The 22,535-nt window shown below is 39.9% G+C and overlaps 1 protein-coding gene and 1 non-coding gene across 5 annotated transcripts in view; one reads left to right on the top strand and one right to left on the bottom strand.

Moving 5' to 3' along the window:
- Positions 1-22,535, bottom strand: part of PLCE1 (phospholipase C epsilon 1) — a 350,498-nt gene that overhangs the window by 165,149 nt on the left and 162,814 nt on the right. The window lies entirely within an intron of this gene.
- LOC116466107 (U6 spliceosomal RNA) lies at positions 15,971-16,073 on the top strand. Its single transcript, XR_004247365.1, has one exon. It is a non-coding gene; the product is annotated as a U6 spliceosomal RNA (small nuclear RNA).

Raw genomic sequence — 22,535 nt, forward strand, 5'->3', positions numbered from 1 at the left:
GCCTTATATTTCTTACATCTTCTGCTTCCCTGAGAATGGCATGTGTTTCCTCCTCTCCAAGGCCCACCCAGCTTTGTGATTAAATCTACCTTTGTCTCCTCCAGAACTTGCTTCAGTGGTTATCTCCACCTTTAATCCCTCGCTTTCTACTGACTTCTTTGCATACCCAAATGTTCAGTTTCCTTTCTCCTTAAAAACTAACAAATAGGACATCCCTTATCCTTTAGACTCCAAACCTCTCTATCTTTTCCTTCACTATGTCCTTCTATACCAGGTAACCCACAGTCCCTGATTCCTTCCTCCATGAGTATGGTGACTATATCTTCTGATCAAAAAATCAGGCCATGCTCTCTGGCCAAATTACTAAACCAATGAGGTCATGGGACAGAAGAATGGAAACCAGGTTGGTCCTGGTTGACTCTAAGCATTTTAATACATCTTTTGGACCAAATTACCAAAAATCTTCTGCAGCAAAAAATGGAGACTATCAAATTATATTTGATTCTATCTAAGCTCATATTAAAAAAAATTATAATCAGGTTGATGCTTAAATATACCCTAGATGGCCTCTCCCTCCAACTTTCTGAATGTTTAGAAACTAAGTTTCCTGAAAATTGAATCAGAATGTGGCTTGATGGAAGAGGCCAACTGAAATTTCTAGATACTGATAATTTATGTACAGTGGAATTAGCCAAATATAGGAACTCTTCTCAGAAGTAACCAACTCTAAGACATGCTCTCAAACTACAGCACTCTGCAGAGGAAATAAAAATAACTCTAGTCACTTCTCTAATATATAAGAGAAGAGATAATGTAATATGATATGCAAATAATGTAAGATAAGATGTCATATGGGAAACTGCAATATATCTTGAGATATGAATCACATGCTGTTACAATGAATAACAAGTCTAGTGACTGGTGGGAAACAGCAATAAGAGAGGCCCAAATAAATTAAAGAATAAAAAGAAACCTGGTCAGTGTAACCCTAATAAATCTGGCGGTCCCAGTATAAGCATGTATCTCAGTATAAGCATGACATCACACTCAAAGGAACACAAATTGAATGCTAGAAGCTTTGAAACAATGTCAACCTTTCATGTAGGTTTCCTTAAAGCTGGAATACTCAGGGATTTCATATCATGTACCACAAAAAACATCCCAGAAGTCTTCTTGGGGCATAATTCTTTGTCTTCTAAGTTCCATACTTTTAGCAGCTGTTAAAAACACTTCCCACTTTCCCTCATCCTTGCTGAGCTCTCCTTATTATGTCCTCTTTCCTCTTCACAGGACACATTGCCCTAGTGCTCAGCTGTAACTCACCTCTGGGCCTTGCTCTCTAACAACATGGGCCACTGGAAGATGGATTAAAAACCGAGTAGTTCTAGGACCTCTGGTCCTTCCTCATCATCCATGAAGCAAAGTTCATAAAGCCCACTGGACACTGTGGCTCTTCTCTTTTTAGAAAGTTTCTGGTGAATAAAATTATCCACCTCATTGTTTGCTCTCAGTCCCATATTCTTCAGTTAATAGTTATTCTAGGTTGGGCGTGATGGCTCACTCTTGTAATTCCAGAACTTTGGGAGGCCGAGGCTGGCGGATCACTTGAGGCCAGGAGTTCAAAGCCAGCCTGGCAAACATGATGAAACCCCATCTCTACTAAAAATACAAAAAATTAGCCAGGCGTGGCAGTGGGCGCCTGTAATCACAGCTACTTGGGAGGCTGAGACAGAAGAATCGCTTGGACCCAGGAGGCGGAGGTTGCAGTGAGCCAAGATCGCGCCATTGCACTCCAGCCTGGGTAACAAGAGTGAAACTCCGTCTCAAAAAAAAACAAAAAGCAAAAAAAAAAAAAGTTATTCTACAGCAGAGTAAGGCTGTATTAGTGCATTTTCACGCTGCTAGAAAGAACTACTGGAGACTCAGTAATTTATAAAGGAAAGAGGTTTAATTGACTCACAGTTCTGCATGGCTGGGGACCCCTCAGGAAACTTACAATCACAGCAGAAGGGGAAGGGGAAGCAAGGCACATCTTACATGGTGGCAGAAGAGAGAGAGAGGACGAGGGTGGCGGGAAGTGTCACACTTTAAAACCACCAGGTATCATGAGAACTCACTCACTATCACGAGAACAGCAAGGGAGAAATCTGCCCCCATGATCCAATCATCTCCCACCAGGCTCCTACTCTGACAAGTGGGGATTACAATTTGAGATGAGATTTGGGTGGGGACAAGAGCCAAACCATATTGAAGTCTATATCTTTAGATACTGTCACAGCCTAGAAATATTTACCACGAGACATAGTAACTTCACATTCTGATTCTCTGCTCAAAAAAAAGTTTCCTGTTCTAAGTGCTTTATATAGATTAATTCAGGACATAGATAGTATTATTGTCCATATTTTATTCATAAGAGAGCTAAGGCTCACATAAAGTCATATAAGCAGTAAGTCAGAGAGCTGGGATTTGAGCAGAATCTATTTGACTCCAGAGCTCATGATCCTGATCACTCAGGATATTGCCACATTGGCATTCTGGTTTATAGATGCATCTCAAGTGATTTAATTCAGAATAAATCACTGTGTTAGTTTACTTGGAGTGATCTGATAAAATAACCTCTTCAAACTCCAAAGTTAAAGATTTGACCAAGAGGGTAAACAGTTTCCTTCCTTGGTCAGCCTGGAACCATCACTTCAACCACTACAACTATGTGATAATGTGGCACATAGAAACTCAGAAGTGCACTCTCCTTTCCTTCCCATGAGTTCACACGAATGTTCCTACGCTTTACATCAGTATTTTCCGAAGTGTGTTACACTCAATTTATGCAAAGCACAGTTTCTTAGTTAATAATTTAGGGAACTACTGGGTTAAACAACGTTAAACAGGCTTTTTTTTTTTTTTTTAACTGCAGGACTTCTCAAAGCCATTAATAATTCCCATGAGGGGAATATATATCATAGCACATAGCACATCCTCAACCTTGTTGTCTGTCTCTACACCATTTACATGGGGATTACAGTGTCATCAGAATGTTTCTCATCATACTCAGAGATTCTCAATGGGGCAAATGAAGCATAAGGAGTTTGTGAGGTTGGTGGTTCCAAAGAGGCTTAGTTCACCACCATGGCTGGAATCCTATGTAAAGACAGAAGCGGGGGGAGAGATTATGGATTATTTAAGAATTTGTAAATTATCTCCCATGGCCGAAGGCTATATTAAGAGAGATGGAGCATCACTGTAGAAAACCAGGAAGGAAGCTTTATTTTCCAGAAGGCACTAGAGAACAGGTGTGGCTCATGAAGAAACAAAGGCAGATGGGGGTGATGTGAGGATCAAAACACATATGCATCCTAGACTTTTGGGTCTGTAGGTCAACCTGGACGTCATTCCACCTTGAGGGAGGGGAATCCCAGGCCAAGTCTTAGCTTGAGGGATGCTGCTCTGAGAAGCTGGAGCATCCCTATAGAGCCCTCTTGCCACCACACAGAGCTCTCCCTTCCCTTCCCCTCCCCTCTCTTCTCTGTCCTTCCGGGTGATAGCCAGCTTCTGACCTCAACTATAAGCTGCCATTCCCAGAAGCTATCCGTAAATTGCATAGCCCAGAAATACTAGGTAGGGCCAAGGGATAAGCCTTTAAATTTGATGAGCATTTTCCACCTAATGCCTTGGGATACAGTGCCTTTGGGGAAGCCCTTCCCCCAGGGTTAGTAGTTTCTAAAAATTTGTTCAGATCCTGATACCACCTAAGAGTCTTGGGCTTGGGCTAGAGTCCAGCAAAACCTGCCATTTCCCATTTCTTTCTTTCTCTTATTTATTTTTTGCTTTTTGGTCCCCATGAAAAGTAAAAGCATTTTTTCTTGCTATGCCTCAGACAAAAATCCAGAGTTTATAAGATAATCTCACAGAATCCCTGCATAATATAAGGGAGTCATGACAGGTAGCCATTGCTAATTTTAGTTTTTTTACAAAACTTGAGTTCAGTTGTTACACGAATTACCCAAGAATCCAGCTTGTGAGTGGTCAGCCCTAGAACTGGCAAAAGCCAAGAGAGAACCTGAAGGTTCTGGCTCCTGGCCCAGTACTCTGTGTTACCCCAAGCTGAGCCTCGGTTATTTTGGGCGTGCTCAGTGTCCAAGGGCTGGCATTATTAGCTGCCAATACTTCTGAATGGGTTTAAGAAATGTTAAGGAGAAATTCATTCATTAAGAGTGCCTACTATGTGCTAGGCTTTGTTTTCAGCTACCCTGATGATGTTGAAATTTAGTGAACAAGAATAAAGTTTTGTTCATATGGAACACCCTAGGAAAGGACATAAACAATAAGCATAGTAAATGAGTAATGATGCATATGAGAAGGTGATAAAATTGTTATGGTGAAAATCAAAGAGGGTTCCTGCATGTAGGTGGGGAAGGTATAGTGTTACATAGCATATCTTTTTTTTTTTTTTTTTTTTTTTTGAGATGAAGTCTTGCTATGTCACCCAGGCTGGAGTGCAGTGGCATGAACCTCTGCCTCCCGGATTCAAGTGATTCTCCAGCCTCAGCCTCTCAAGTAGCTGGGATTACAGGCGTGTGTCACCATGCCCAGCTAATATTTGTATTTTTTCGTAGAGACAGGGTTTCACCATGTTGGCCAGGCTGGTCTTGAACCCCTGCCCTCAGGTGATCCACCTGCCTCAGCCTCCCAAAGTGTTAGGATTACAGGTGTGAGCCACTGTGCCCAGCCCACAAAGCATATCTTAACTAGACTGTTAGTGATTGTCTCATGTTTTTCTGCAAAAGTGGGCAAAACTTTACCCTCCAAGGTGCCCGTGGCTTGGTCATAATCACCCTTTCTCAGGTCTCAATGGTAGCCATTAATTGAGCTCTTAGTCCTCACCATTTATTAGCCTTTTGTGTTAAGTAACACATTTAATTCTCACAGTGAACCCTGTAAGGTGGTGTGATTATCCCCTTGCTACAGATGATAAAACACAGGTCAGAAATGTTAAACATTTTGCTTAAAGATACCCTGCTATTGAGAGACAGGGCTGAAATTTAATTGCAGCTCTGACTCCAAAAATCTGCCCTTTGTTACACTCAGCATTTTGAGGGATCCTTTGCAGAGGAGATATATTTCTACACACACACACACACACACACACACACACACACACGCACGCACACAAACACATATACCCCTTTTTTCTCTTCTGGGTAGAGAACGGAGTTGAAGAGTTAGGCAGGAATACCTTACAGGATTCTGACTTTAGAAGGCATCTCCTCCCCAAGCCAGCTGAGCAACCTTCTGATCGTGATTTTAAATTATATCCTATCAAAACCGGGGAGAATCTCCATGTACCTATGTTTCAGAAACTTTATCTTTCATTCCCATTCCATGTGAGGGGTGGTGAAATGGGCACAAGCTTTCTTGGGAGGCAAAATAAAATTTTAAACATGTGTATTCTTTGTACTAGAAATCTTACTTCTAGGATATTACCCAACAGAAACTCTTGCAAAAATATAGACCAAGTGAGGTAAATTTATATGTACTGAAACTGAATTTATTTCACAAAAAATTTAGGACAAAAAAGCAAGTTGAGAACAATGGAATATTATCCTATTGAGGCAAAAAATAATTTTTTAAATTTAGGTATGTTGCATATCTGTCCAGTGCACACCAAATAATAGTGTATATCTTACACAGTTCTGTTTTGCTCAACCTTTTTGTAATGCACATATAACAGTACTTTTGAAAATAGATCAAAATGAGCCAGGCACGGTGGCTCACACCTGAAATCCCAGCACTTTGGGAGGCCAAGGAGGGTGGATCACCTGATGTCAGGTGTTGGAGACCAGCCTTGCCAACATGGTGAAATCCCGTCTCTGCTAAAAATACAAAAAGTAGCCAGGCAGAGTGGTGGGCACCTGTAATCCCAGCTATTCGGGAGGCTGAGGCACAAGAATCACTTGAATCCAGGAGGTGGAGGTTGCAGTGAGCCGAGATGGCGCCACTGCATTCCAGCCTGGGCAACAGAGCAAGACACCATCTCAAAAAAAAAAAAAAAAAGATCAAAATGATATCCAAAAAATTCAAGGCAACAAAATCTCAATCTTCTCATGCTCAAAAACCTGGTTCAGCTTTTTTTGGCCTGTTCAGATTTTTTTCCAATATAGATGATAGTTTTTTTTTTTAAGTTACTTAAAGTTACAATTAGAGGGGGGTGAAGCCAAGATGGCTGAATAGGAACAGCTCCAGTCTACAGCTCCCAGTGTGAGTGAAGCAGAAGATGAATGATTTCTGCATTTCCAACTGAGCAAATGGCACACCAGGAGATTGTATCCCTTGCCTAGCTCAGAGGGTCCCACACCCACGGAGCCTCGCTCACTGCTAGCACAGCAGTCTGAGATCAAACTGCAAGGCGGCAGTGAGGCTGGGGGAGGGGCGCCCACCATTGCCGAGGCTTGAGTAGGTAAACAAAGTGGATGGGAAGCTCAAACTGGGTGGAGCCCACTGCAGCTCAAGGAGGCCTGCCTGCCTCTGTAGACCCCACCTCTGGGGGTGGGGCATAGCCGAACAAAAGGCAGACGAAACCTCTGCAGACTTAAATGTCCCTGTCTGACAGCTTTGAAGAGAGTAGTGGTTCTCCCAGCACGCAGCTAAAGATCTGAGAACGGACAGACTGCCTCCTCAAGTGGGTCCCTGACCCCCATGTAGCCTAACTGGGAGGCACCCCACAGTAGGGGCACACTGACACCTCACACGGCCGGGTATTCCTCTGAGACAAAACTTCCAGAGGAACGATCAGGCAGCAACATTTGCTGTTCACCCATATCCGCTGTTCTGCAGCCTCCGCTGCTGATACCCAGGCAAATAGGGTTTGGAGTGGACCTCCAGCAAACTCCAATAGACCTGCAGCTAAGGGTCCTGACTGTTAGAAGGAAAACTAACGAACAGAAAGGACATCCGCACCAAAACCCCATCTGTACGTCACCATCATCAAAGACCAAAGGTAGATAAAACCACAAAGATGGGGAAAAAACAGAGCAGAAAAACTGAAAATTCTAAAAATCAGAGCACCTCTCCTCCTCCAAAGGAACACAGCTCCTCACCAGCAACAGAACAAAGCTGGATGGAGAATGACTTTGACGAGTTGAGAGAAGGAGGCTTCAGATGATCAAACTACTCCAAGCTAAAGGAGGAAGTTCAAACCCATGGCAAAGAAGTTAAAAACCTTGAAAAAAGATTAGATGAATGGCTAACTAGAATAATCAATGCAGAGAAGTCCTTAAAGGACCTGATGGAGCTGAAAACCACGGCACGAGAACTACGTGACGAATGCAGAAGCCTCAGTAGCCGATTCGATCAACTGGAAGAAAGGGTATCAGTGATGGAAGATCAAATGGATGAAATGAAGTGAGAAGAGAAGTTTAGAGGAAAAAGAATAAAAAGAAATGAACAAATCCTCCAAGAAATATGGGACTATGTGAAAAGACCAAATCTACATCTGATTGGTGTACCTGAAAGTGACGGGGAGAATGGAACCAAGTTGGAAACCACTCTGCAGGCAGGATATTATCCAGGAGAACTTCCCCAACCTAGCAAGGCAGGCCAACATTCAAATTCAGGAAATACAGAGAATGCCACAAAGATACTCCTCGAGAATAGCAACTCCAAGACACATAATTGTCAGATTCATCAAAGTTGAAATGAAGGAAAAAATGTTAAGGGCAGCCAGAGAGAAAGGTCGGGTTATCCACAAAGGGAAGTGCATCAGACTACAGCTGATCTCTCAGCAGAAACTCTACAAGCCAGAAGAGAGTAGGGGCCAATATTTAACATTCTTAAAGAAAAGAATTTTCAACCCAGAATTTCATATCCAGCCAAACTAAGCTTCATAAGTGAAGAAGTAATAAAAATACTTTACAGATAAGCAAATACTGAGAGATTTTGTCACCACCAGGCCTGCCCTAAAAGAGCTCCTGAAGGAAGCACTAAACATGGAAAGGAACAACTGGTACCAACCACTGCAAAAACATGCCAAATTGTAAAGACCATCGAGGCTAGGAAGAAACTGCATCAACTAATGAGCAAAATAACCAGCTAATATCATAATGACAGGATGAAATTCACACATAACAATATTAACCTTAAATGTAAATGGGCTAAATGTTCCAGTTAAAAGACACAGACTGGCAAATTGGAGAAAGAGTCAAGACCCATCAGTGTGCTGTATTTGGGAGACCCATGTCATGTGCAGAGACACACATAGGCTCAAAATAAAGGGATGGAGGAAGATCTACCAAGCAAATGAAAACAAAAAAAGGCAGGGGTTGCAACCCTAATCTCTGACTAAACAGACTTTAAACCAACAAAGATCAAAAGAGACAAAGAAGGCCATTACATAATGGTAAAGGGATCAATTCAACGAGGAGAGCTAACTATCCTGAATATATACACACACAATACAGGAGCACCTGGATTCATAAAGCAAGTCCTTAGAGACCTACAGAGAGACATAGACTCCCACACAATAATAATGGGAAACTTTAACACCCCACTGTCAACGTTAGACAGATCCACGAGACAGAAAGTTAACAAGGATATCCAGGAATTGAACTCAGCTCTGTACCAAGCGGACCTAATAGACATCTACAGAACTCTCCACCCCAAATCAACAGAATATACATTCTTTTCAGCACCACACCACACCTATTCCAAAATTGACCACATAGTTGGAAGTAAAGCACTCCTCAGCAAATGTAAAAGAACAGAAATTATAACAAACTGTCCCTCAGACCACAGTGCAATCAAACTAGAACTCAGGATTAAGAAACTCACTCAAAACCACTCAACTACATGGAAACTGACCTGCTCCTAATTACTACTGGGCACATAACAAAATGAAGGCAGAAATAAAAATGTTCTTTGAAACCAACGAGAACAAAGACACAACATACCAGAATCTCTGGGACACATTCAAAGCAGTGTGTAGAGGGAAATTGATAGCACTAAATGCCCACAAGAGAAAGCAGGAAAGATCTAAAATTGACACCCTAACATCACAATTAAAAGAACAAGAGAAGCAAGAGCAAACACATTCAGAAGCTAGCAGAAGGCAAGAAATAGCTAAGATCAGAGCAGAACTGAAAGAAATAGAGACACAAAAACCCTTCAAAAAATCAATGAATCCAGGAACTGGTTTTTGAAGAGATCAACAAAATTGATAGACCGCTAGCAAGACTAATAAAGAAGAAAGGAGAGAAGAATCAAATAGACACAATAAAAAATGATAAAGGGGATATCACCACCGATCCCACAGAAATACAAACTACCATCAGAGAATACAATAAACACCTCTACACAAATAAACTAGAAAATCTAGAAGAAATGGATAAATTCCTGGACACATACACCCTCCCAAGACTAAACCAGGAAAAAGTTGAATCTCTGAATACACCAATAACAGGCTCTGAAATTGAGGCAATAATTAATAGCTTACCAACAAAAAAAGTCCAGGACCAGATGGATTCACAGCCGAATTCTACCAGAGGTACAAGGAGGAGCTGGTACCATTCCTTCTGAAACTATTGCAATCAATAGAAAAAGAGGGAATCCTCCCTAACTCATTTTATAAGGCTAGCATCATCCTGATACCAAAGCCTGGCAGAGACGCAACAAAAAAAGAGAATTTTAGACCAATATCCTTGATGAACATTGATGCAAAAATCCTCAATAAAATACTGGCAAACCGAATCCAGCAGTACATCAAAAAGCTTATCCACCATGACCAAGTGGGCTTCAACCCTGGGATGCAAGGCTGGTTCAACATACAAAAATCAATAAACATAATCCAGAATATAAACAGAACCACATGATTATCTCAATAAATGCAGAAAAGGCCTTTGAAAAAATTCAACAACCCTTCATACTAAAAACTCTCAATAAATTAGGTATTGATAGGACATATCTCAAAATAATAAGAGCTATCTATGACAAACCCACAGCCAATATCATACTGAATGGGCAAAAACTGGAAGCATTCCCTTTGAAAACTGGCACAAGACAGGGATGCCCTCTCTCACCACTCCTATTCAACATAGTGCTTGAAGTTCTGGCCAGGGCAATCAGGCAGGAGAAGGAAATAAAGGGTATTCAATTAGGAAAAGAGGAAGTCAAATTGTCCCTGTTTGCAGATGACATGATTGTATATCTAGAAAACCCCATCATCTCAGCCCCAAATCTCCTTAAGCTGATAAGCAACTTCAGCAAAGTCTCAGGGTACAAAATCAATGTGCAAAAATCACAAGCATTCTTATACACCAATCACAGACAAACAACGAGCCAAATCATGAGTGAACTCCCATTCACAATTGCTTCAAAGAGAATAAAATACCTAGGAATCTAACTTCCAAGGGATGTGAAGGACCTCTTCAAGGAGAACTACAAACCACTGCTCAATGAAATAAAAGAGGATACAAACAAATGGAATAACATTCCATGCTCATGGGTAGGAAGAATCAATATCGTGAAAATGGCCATACTGCCCAAGGTAATTTATAGATTCAATGCCATCCTCATCAAGCTACCAATGACTTTCTTCACAGAATTGGAAAAAACTACTTTAAAGTTCATATGGAACCAAAAAAGAGCCCGCATTGCCAAGTCAATCCTAAGCCAAAAGAACAAAGCTGGAGGCATCATGCTACCTGACTTCAAACTATACTACAAGTCTACAGTAACCAAAACAGCATGGTACTGGTACCAAAACAGAGATATAGACCAATGGAACAGAGCAGAGCCCTCAGAAATAATGCCACCTATCTACAACTATCTGATCTTTGACAAACCTCACAAAAACAAGAAACGGGGAAAGGATTCCCTATTTAATAAATGGTGCTGGGAAAACTGGCTAGCCATATGTAGAAAGCTGAAACTGGATCCCTTCCTTACACCTTATACAAAAATTAATTCAAGATGGATTAAAGACTTAAATGTTAGACCTAAAACCATAAAAACCCTAGAAGAAAACCTAGGCAATACCATTCAGGACATAGGCATGGGCAAGGACTTCATGTCTAAAACACCAAAAGCAATGGCAACAAAAGCCAAAATTGACAAATGGGATCTAATTAAACTAAAGGGTTTCTGCACAGCAAAAGAAACTACCATCAGAGTGAACAGGCAACCTACAGAATGGGAGAAAAGTTTTGCAATCTACTCATCTGACAAAGGGCTAATATCCAGTATCTACAATGAACTCAAACAAATTTACAAGAAAAAAACAACCCTATCAAAAAGTGGGCGAAGGATATGAACAGACACTTCTCAAAAGAAGACATTTATGCAGTCAAAAAACACAGAAAAAATGCTCACCATCACTAGCCATCAGAGAAATGCAAATCAAAACCACAATGAGATACCATCTCACACCAGTTAGAATGGCGATCATTAAAAAGTCAGGAAATAACAGGTGCTGGAGAGGATGTGGAGAAATAGGAACACTTTTACACTGTTGGTGGGACTGTAAACTGGTTCAACCATTGTGGAAGTCAGTGTGCTGATTCCTCAGGGATCTACAACTAGAAATACCATTTGACCCAGCCATCCCATTACTGGGTATATACCCAAAGGACTATAAATCATGCTGCTATAAAGACACATGCACACGTATGTTTATTGCGGCCCTATTCACAATAACAAAGACTTGGAACCAAGCCAAATGTCCAACAATGATAGACTGGATTAAGAAAATGTGGCAGATATACACCATGGAATACTATGCAGCCATAAAAAATGATGAGTTCATGTCCTTTGTAGGGACATGGATGAAGCTGGAAACCATCATTCTCAGCAAACTATCGCAAGGACAAAAAAACAAACACTGCGTGTTCTCACTCATAGATGGGAATTGAACAATGAGAACACATGGACACAGGAAGGGGAACATCACACACTGGGGCCTGCTGTGCGGTGGGGGGAGGGGGGAGGGACAGCATTAGGAGATATACCTAATGTTAAATGAGGAGTTAATTGGTGCAGCACACCAACATGGCACATGTATACATATGTAACAAACGTGCACGTTGTGCACATGTACCCTAAAACTTAAAGTATAAAAAAAAAGTTACAATTAGAGAAGAAAGTAGGAAAAACTTATTCTATCTACTCTATCCATTTTGCTTTGCTTTGAATTAACTTTGCAGACTTGTTTTAAGTATTAGATTCTCAATTGCACATTTAATAGTCCTTTAGCGGTACAATTCTAATTATATAAAATACGACAGAGACAGAAGAACATTGATTTCTTCTTATGGAAGATTCAGAGCTAACTTAAATACACTAAATCTCAGGAAGAGCTGAAAATTGCTTTCAACAGGGAAGTGATGGTTTTAGAAAAAGTTTAGTTAATTGGTTATTTTATCTTATTATCTGTTATTGGTTTTCAAAGTAACAAAATCATTCTTGCAACAAATGTGTCTGTCTTGTCCTGAACATTACATGAAAAAGATGAGCTCATAAAATCAATGAAGCATATTACTTCTAAGTCAGTACTTAAAAGAGAAAAAAAAACCGACATATTCAGACTGGGTGTTAAGACATATTCAGATGAAACAATCTACCAGATAGAAGAGCCTTAGAGCAAAAAGAAAAAAGTTGACAGAATCTCCATTAATAAAATAAACAACTTTTGCTACAGTTCCAAAGAAACATGCTCACTGTGAAAACATAGAAAATATAAAGTATAAAGAAGAAAATTTGTGGGAGGCTGAGGCGGAAGAATCGCTTGAACCCGGGAGGCGGAGGTTGCAGTGAGCTGAGATCACGCCATTGCACTCCAGCCTGGGCAACAAGAGCGAAACTCCATCTCAAAAAAAAAAAAGAAGAAGAAAATTTAAAATAATAATCTCATACCCAGAGGTAATCTCTGCTGTTTTTGTTGTTACATTTCATATTTTTCCATAAACACACACAATATTCACAAAATTAGGATCAGGGAACACATTTTTTTCTAACTTAAAAAAACGCTATAGTGCACTTTTCCCCCAACTCTGAGGCTATTCTTGTAATATTAGATTTTCGATGGCTCTTTATATTTACAACTTTTTACCATTATAATAACACTGTGATAAACAATCTTGTAAATATAACTTTATCTGTGCTTATTACGTTAAATAACATTGAAAGAGAAAAATTCCCTACCCGCATTGGGAAATTTCCAGGGAGCAGTATTTTCTCATCTGTTCTTTTTATAGCACATTAATTAACTGTTTTATTAGTCTCTGTCACTGATCACTCATCTATTTCTGATTACATTGGGTAAAAAAGAATATTTGAGTTAAAATTCATATGGTAAGTTGTAATAGTGTGTTGTCTCATATAGGGGAAGATGGCATTACTGACTCAAAGTTTACAAAAGGGGAACTCTGGAGTGTTTTTGGTGACAATCTGATGCCCTCTTACCCAGCAGCATAGTCCTGAGGTATGGCTGACCTTCTAGATATGGAATGGTTTCAAAACTCAGCGTAATCAGGCAATCTGAGCTCCAAAGTCTGACCTGGGTGAGCTATTGAAACTACACTAATTATTCTGAAAGGATTCTGTGCCTCTGTTTTATAACAATCAACAATCATCATCATAAATAAATTATAATATTATTTAACATAAAATAATATAACATCCCAGTACTTACAATGTGCCAGGAATTGCATTAAAGCTGTCTACCAAGATCTCACTCAATACTCACAACCACTCTATGTAGACAGCACAGCACCCCACGCTGTTATTATTCCCATTAGCAGATGGGGACACAATTAAAGAACTTGCTAAACATCACACTGAGATAAATAATGGAACCAGTGCCACATCGGTCCAACACCAAAGTCCAGCATCTTGAAATCGCCAGCCTACACTGACTGGAAGGTTTTCTTCCTTTTAGTCTCAACATACAAATCAGAGGGTGAATGAGGCAGGACTCGGGCTGAATGCCTGAGTTGGAAGGAACTACAGGGATAGCTGGGATGAATTTTCCACACTTTACACATCAGAAAACCATGCCTCTGAGCTTCTTGCCCAAGCTTCTTGCCCAAGGTCACAGAGCTGATTAGTGGCAAAGGTGGACCAGAACTCAGGGACCTTGACTCCCAGTCTAGGGCACTGCCTCCATACTCTACTGCCTCCCTTACTGGTGTGGTTAGGATCTCAGGTGCTATAAGCTCCTGGGGGCAGCTCCCCCAGAGTAGAAGTAGAGTGGGATCTTGGGGCTCACAGGTATGTGTGATCGCAGCCCAGCTCAGTTGCGACTTGCTTCATGACCTTGGGTATGTTCTAAACAACTATGGGTATGTCACAGTGATGATGGGGAAATTAAAACAAGAAAAAGCATGTAAATGTTTACTACACATTCAGCCCTCAATAGTCAGCCATCTTATTATCATCATTAATTCAACATTTGCAAGAGGAATAGGGAATTCTGGGGCCTTTCATCTTAGAAGCTCAACGAGGAGACTCAGTCATATTTCCAACCATTTCAGGCTATGGAAACTTTTGCTCTGTTTTTATAACCTGCAACTTGCACCCTTTGGTGTGGTGCCCACCATAATAAAAAGAAAATATTTTTTAAGATCCCAAGTGATACCTCACTTACTCATACAAAAAGAAATGTCTGTATCATCTTGCCACACACTGTACTACTGAATCCCCCAATTTAAAAAAGACCCCGCCCCCCAAAACACCAATAAAAGGCTGTTCTTAACTCGTCAGTTCTTCCCTCTATGAAAAGAATATGTGTGACGTAATAAAAAAATATATATATTTGGTCTCTGCTCCCAGTTCCTGACACAGGGCTCCTAAAACTCTAGGAGCATCTTTTTTTCTAATATATGGTCCTAAATCCCTTGGAGTTTCCTAGTGATAGGAGTGTCTTTTGTTCTAATGAGGTAACTCTTGGTGGGCTCCTGAATAGCTTCAAGATGAGGGCTGCGCACAAGAAAAACCAAGGCATGATTACAAGCTTGGAATTTTAAGCCCCACCCACCATCCTCTGGGGAGGGGAAAGGAATTGAAGACTGACTAAATTAATCATGCTGAAGTGATGAAGCCTCAATAAAAATTCCTCACCTATGGGGTACACAGAGCTTCCGGGTGAATGAACACAAGGAGGTGCTGGGAAGGTGGTCACCCAGAGAGGGTATGGAACCTCCACACTTCCTTCCCCACACATTGCTCTATGCACCTCTTCATCTGGCTGTTCATTTGCATCCTTTATCATAAACTGGTAAAGTAAGTAAAGTGTTTCCCTGAGTTCTGTGAGCCCATTAGAGCAAATGATCAAAACTCAGAAGAGAGTCATGAAGACCCCCAGTTTGTAGCCAATTTGGTCAGAAATACCAAAGGCCCAGGACTTGTGATTGGTGTCTGAAGTGGGACCAATCCTGTGGCACTGAGCACCTACTTAACCCATGGTGTCTGATGCTAGCTCCAGGTGGAAAATGTCAGAATTGCATTATAAGACACCCAGTTGGTGTCAGGAGAGATGGAGAATACATTGTTGGTATGGAAAACCCCACACATTTGGTGTCAGAAGTGTTGTGAGTATAGAGGAAACAGTTTTTTTTTCTGTTAATATTCACATCCCTTCCACTGTGGCATTATTATCACACCCCATCAAGATGTCAGAACATTCTGAGTTAAATTCTTTCATGCTAAAACATTGCTGAGCTATTTATGTCCATTCTTTTTTTAAACTGAGATATAATTCACATACCGTAACATTTATTTTCTAGACTGGGCACAGTAGCTCACATCTATAATTCCAGCACTTTGAGAGGCTGAGGTGGGAGGGGAACCTCAGCCCAGGAGTTTGAGACTGCAGTGAGCTATGATTGTGCCACCGCACTCCAGCCTGGGCAACAGAGTGAGACCCTGTCTCTCTCTCTCTCTCTTTTTTTTTAACTTTCTAAACTGTACAGTTTAAAGTATATAATTTGTGCTTCAGCAGCATATATACTAAAATTGGAATGACACAGAGAAGATTAGCAAGGCACCTGCGCAAGAATGACATATACATTTGTGAAGCATTCTGCATTTTTTAAAAAACAAGAACAAAAAAAAATAAAGTGTACAATTCAGTGGTTTTTAGTATATTCACAGAGTTGTGTAACTATCACCATAATCAATTTCAGAACATGTACATCACCTCCTAAAACATGTAACTCTGTATATGTTGGCCATCACTCCACTCCCCCAGTCCCTCTCACCCAGGCCCTGACAACTACTAGTCTACCTTCTGTCTCTAAGGATTTGCCCATGCTGGACATTTCATATAATGAGATCATAGAATATGTGGCCTTTTGTGTCTGGCTTCTTTCACTTAGCATAATGATTTCAAGGTTTATCAATGTTGTAATATGTATAAATATTTCATTTCTTTTTAATAACTGAATAATATTCCATTGTATGTATATACCACATTTTGTTTATTCATCAGTTCTTGGACATTTGGTTTGTTTACATTTTTTGGCTGTTATGACTAATGTTGTTACGAGCATTTGGATAAAATTTTTGTGTGAATGCATGTTTTCACTTCTCTTGGGCATATAACTAGCAGTGGATTGTTGGATCATATGGTAACTCCTATGTTTAGCATTTGGAGGACATTCCAATTGTTTCCTACAGGGGTTGTACCAATTTAAGTTCCCACCAGCAATGCTTAGGGCTTCAATTTCCCCACATCCTTGTCAACACTAGTTTTCTTTCTTACTTTTTTTTTTCCCCAATTATCTATCCTACTGGGTGAAGTGGTACCTTATAGTTTTAAATATATATGTGTATATATATATATATATATATATATTTAAAATAGAGACAGGGGTCTTGCCACATTGACTAGGCTGGGCTTGAACTCCTGGCCTCAAGCAATCTTCCCACGTTGGCCTCCTAAAGTGTTGCGATTACAGGCGTGAGTCACCATGCCCGTCCTGTACTTTATGGTTTTGATGTTAATATTCCTAATGACTAATGATGTTGTGCATCTTTTCATGTGTTTATTGGCCATTTGTACATTTTCTTTAGAGAAACATCGATTCAAGTCCTTTGCCCATTTTTGAATTGTGTTGTTGGGTTCTCTGTTGTTGAATTTTAGTTCTCTATGTATTCTGGCTATTAATCTCTTATTATATATGTGATTTGCAAATATTTTCTCCCATTCCGTAGGTTGCCTTTCTACTCTGTTGATAGTGTCCTTTGATGCAGAAAAGTTTTTTAATTCCAATTTATCTATTTTTGTTTGTTTGTTACCTGTACCTTTGGTATATATCCAAGAAATCATTGCCAGACCCAATGTTGTGAAGCTTTTCCTCTACATTTTCTATGAGTTTTATAGTTCTAGGTCTTCTGTGTAGGTCTTCGATTCATTTTGAGTTAGCTTTTATACATGGTGGAAGGTAAGGGCCCAACTTCATTGTTTGGCATATGGATATCCAGTTTCCCCAGCACCATTTACTGGAAGGCTTGTTCCATCCCCATTGAAAGGTTTTGGCATCTTTGTTGAAAATTATTTGACCATATATGTTAGGGTTTATTTTTGGACTCTGTGTTCTATTCCATTGGTCTTTATGTCTGTCTTTATGCCTGTATCACAACATTTTGGTTACTATAGCTCTGTAGTAAGTTTTGAAATGAGAAATCTTTTAAAAAATTATTTTGGCTATTCTGGGTTCCCTATTCATTTCTGCAAAAAAGACAGGTTGAATTCTATAGAGATTGTACTTAATCTACAGATTGCTTTGCAAAGATATTGCCATTTGAACAATGCTAAATCTTCCATTTCATGAATACAGGATGTCTTTCCATTCGTTTAGGTCTTTAACAATTTCTTTCAACAGTATCTTGTAGTTTTCAATATATAAGTCTTGCACTTTTTTTGTTAAATTTATTCCTAAGTATTTGCTTCGTTTTCATACTACTATAAATGGATTTTTTTCTTGATTTCATTTTTGGATTGTTAATGGCTGGTTTATAGAAATACAACAGATCTTGTACGCTGCAACCTTGCTGAACTCATTTATTAATTCTAATAGTGTTTTAGTGAATTCCTTAGGATTTTCTATATATGAGTACATCATCTGATAATAGAAATAGTCTTACTTCTTCTTTTTCTATCTGGTTGCCTTTTATTTATTTTTGTTGCCTAACTGCCCTGGCTAGAACTGACAGTACATCTTTTTGGTTCTTCATCTTAGGTGGAAAGTTTTTAGTCTTTCATCAGCATGCGTGATGTTAGCTGTGGGTTTTGCATAGATGCACTTTATCAGGTTGGGGAAGTTCCTTTCTATTTCTATTTTGTTGAGTGTTTTTTTCATAAAAAGATGTTGGATTTTGTGAAATGCTTTTTCTATGTCTATTGAGATGCCCGTGTGGTTTTTGTCCATTGTTCTATTAATATGATATATTGCATTGATTGATTTTCATGTTTAACTCTACATTCATTTTTATATGAATATATTACATGTTTAAGTATGGTCTAACTGAGAAGAGCTTTGTACAAGACCAACAGACATTTACTGTCATTTTGCAATTCTGGCTCTAACTTGGGCCTGTATTTTGGACAAGAACAGATGGTAAACTGCAATGTGACTGTAACTATGACTTCATATCATAAACAATCTGATATTTTTAAAAATTATGTTTGTTTTAAAGAAAGAAAATCTATACATATTTTGAAAGTAATGTTGAACGTGCACCTTTTATTGTTGTTTGTTATTATAATCACATTTTCAACCTTTGATGATACAAGTATCAATTAAAATAGCTCTGTGACTTAAAACCAGTGCATGATATTTCTGATTTTGAACACACTATTGCAGAATAACCTGTACCAGACTTTGGGTAGGCAAAGTCACTTAAGTTAACGAGAAAAACACACAGGGACTTGGAATTTTTTTCCCCTAAAAAAGGAAGCAGTAGTAATGATACTGATAAAATTACTTGCTAACATTTACAGAATGTGCTGCTTAGCTATCTAAGCATATTACTTGAAAAATTTTATTTAGGTATCTTATTCAGTTCTATCAGCAACTCCGTGGCTGATGTACAATTAGTATTCCATTTTATAGATGAGGAAACTCAGAGATGTTAAGTAACTTGTCCAAATATTCACAGGTAGTTAACTAATGAGGCCAGAATTCTGAATCACATGCAGGTGACTCCAAAGCCCAGGCTTTTAACCATTTGTTGCAGTTTGGGTACCAGAGTTTAATTTACGAGGGAACTCATAATTGTTTATTTTCCCTTTTCAACTGAAATGGGACCAAAACCTAGAAGGTCATAGATTTGCAGCATTCCACTTGTTGACCAAATGCTATTACACATTTAGTACTCATTGTATACTATGTGGATTCCACCTATGCAATGCATTTAATCTAGCAATAAACAAGGTTGTATAGGAACTGTTTAATATTTAACTATGCAGTTAACAATTTTTTAAGCTACGTTTGATGATTTAAGTAGAAAATCTTTATTGACAAAGTCAAACCCACTTCTGCTGTTCAAGAGCTCTTTAGTTTAATTAAGTCCTATTTGTCTATTTTTGTTTCTGTTGCATTTGCTTTTGAGGACTTAGTCATAAATTTTTTGCCTAGGCCAACATCTGGAGGGTTTTTCCTAGGTTTTCTTCTAGGACTTTTATAGTTTGAGGTCTTACATTTAAGTCTTTAATCCATCTTGAGTTAATTTTTGTATATGGTGAGAGGTAGGGGGTCCAGTTCCATTCTTCTTTATATGGTTAGCCAGTCAAACCTACTTCTAATAGGAAAAAAATGACTATGCCAAAGTGTCTAGTGATTCATTTTGGGATATTATGACTGGGTGCATTAAAATCACCACAGAGTTGTTTTGTGGAGGGGACTTGGGAAACTACAACTTTAAGCCCAAACCCAAGGACCTTCTTTGAGTCTTGGCTCAGGACACTACCTTATTGTGGCTTTCTTCTTAACTTTCCAGCCATGGTGGTCATTTCTGCCCCCCTCGCAGCCTTTCAGCCTGAACTTACAGATCTCAGTCCTTTGCACACCACTGTCTCATCCTAAGAAAGTTCACCTCAAGCTGTAACCATCGCAGTTAAGCAGATGGCTTATAAATGTGTGACTCTGGTTTTGACCTCTCGCCCCAATAAAATCCTAATGCTTCTGTTGGCAGTCTACTTGAATGTCCCAGCATCTCAAAGTCAAGATATCAAAACTGGATCTAACTTTTCACGTTCTTTTTATAGCACAACCTTCATTTCCCCAGGACCAAAATCTTGGAGGTATTTGTTATTCTTTCATGTCTTGGGCTAAGTTTGCGTCCATTTGCCCACCAGTTGTCTTGAGAATTGGTCCCTTTGTGTATATTCTGATTGCTTTCCCTTGCCTTCCACCCAAGTTGAGTATTTGCAACAAGCTCCTGATTGTCCTATGCTGTGAAAGACCAAGGGGAGTTCTTATGGAACCCACTATAGGCCAAAGTCTAGAGGATTAGATGGGCTATTTGGCCTTGTAAGAGATGATTTCCATGATGGCAGTGGGAGGTGGGAGGATGAAGGCCAGCCCAATGAGACATGTAAAGAAAATGCACATGAGTTATACAGGTCTGGGGGAGACCTCAAATTTCCTTCCTGAGGTCAGTTTCTTTCTGATTTGGTATAAAACAGTTATAGGACATGGAAGAACAGCTGCTGGCCTCTCTCTGGAGAGACTGAGCAGTATAGACAAAGGAGGTGTTGGCCTCCACAGCTGACCATGGACAGCTCAGACTGCCAGAACCTGGCATCTGTGAACCCCCATTCCCACTGGACTGCTGCCAGCTCTCACTGTGCAAATCAGGGCTGCAGGCCTGAGAGTCCTGGGCACCTTTACTCACTGCAGATACTTCCTCCAACCAGAGGCCTCCCCAGGGCTCCATATCATATAAAGGAGAGTGCTCAGAGGCATGGGCTCTGAAGTGGGATATACTCAAGTTCAAATCCTTGCTTAGATACTCCCTAGATGCTTAACCCTCTAATTAATCACTCAGAACAGCAGGCCATCTGGTCAACCTCCTGTGAACTCCCAGCTAGAAGGACTGCAAAATACCATGGAAGATAGGAGATGATACAGCAGAATATCAATTTCCCTAAACTCTTCACAGATAAGATAGCAGAAATGAATTTCCCTAAACTCCTCACAGGTAAAGTATCCTATGTGGCTGGAACAAATACTTTGGTGTGCCTCTGAGTGGAAGTGGATTGGGATCACTACATCTTCTTCAAACAGCCTGCTAAAACAAGGGAACCTACCAAGCCTAACCACAGGGCCTTGGGCTTGCAGACTGAGCCAGGAAAGTTTGGGGTTCAGGACAACAAAGGGTCTGAAGTCACCAGTTATCTTCTCTCTCTTCAGTCTCCTTCTTAAATAACTGAAATTTGTAGGGGCATCAACTTAGCCTCTAAGTCTCAGTTTTCTCATCTTTGAAATGAGGATTATAATTCTACCTTGCCAGGTTGTTTTGAGAAGTACAGAAAACATGCATACAACACTCAGCACAGCGGGGGGGCCATAGTGGAAGGCCCACGTGTTTCCACATGACCTCCACAGAGGTTGTCATATACACCGGGAGTGTGTTAACATCTACTTGTTTATAAGCACATGAAAGTTAGCAACGTGGGTAAATAGGTCATTTATACACATAAGACACATGGCTCGTTCACTCCATTGGAGTCCTAATTACTTACTGGCCAGTTATTTCTTTCAGGGCAATTTCCTTTTTGTCTACAGTTACAGAAATAAATATAAAAAATACAAGAAGATACTACTTTGAGACAGCTGGTGAATCATATCTAATTATTCTGTAATCCCTTCACCTGAAGGGACCCGACTTCCCAGCCCCTGCTGTCTCTGAAGGAACAATCATCAACCAGAACTTCCTTCTGGTCAATCTGAGTGGGTTTTATCGTTGTTGAATATGGACTCTGGGCACCAAAGAGAATCAAACATTTTCTCGATGGAAGGGAATTGGGAGATTTTAAAGTTGACCTTGAAACTGAATGAGACCAAGGGACTCAAAGACAGAAGGCAGAGGAGAAAAGATTAAGGTTGTATTGCCAGAACTAGAACCCAGGTTTTTAATCTGGGAATTTTATTTAAAAAAATGCAGTTTCTGACCCGAAGTCTCAGGTGAGGCTTGAGATTCTGATGGTTCTGGGACCACACTTTTAGTTGCAAGAGGGTCGATGTTTGTAAAGCACTTAGAACAGTTTATGACATGTAGTGCCTGATTCAATAAAAGGCAGTTATTATTGCTGTTGTTTTTATTACTTGCAGCAACTGAGCTGCATGTAGCTCTCAGAAATTGAGAAATGGCATTTGGGTTAGAAGTCAGTATTCTGTGAACTTGATTGGCTCAGATCAGTCAAGGGTCAAAGACTGATTCAAGTAGCCTCTGTGAACTGACCACACCAAGCTTTTGAAGCCACCTTCTGGGCTGCTCTGGCTATGCCGACTGCGCCAAAAGCACTCAAATGCACTGACTGAGGAGTT

Source organism: Hylobates moloch, unplaced genomic scaffold (assembly GCF_009828535.3).
Source record: "Hylobates moloch isolate HMO894 unplaced genomic scaffold, HMol_V3 SCAFFOLD_3, whole genome shotgun sequence".
Classification (NCBI taxonomy): Eukaryota; Metazoa; Chordata; class Mammalia; order Primates; family Hylobatidae; genus Hylobates; species Hylobates moloch.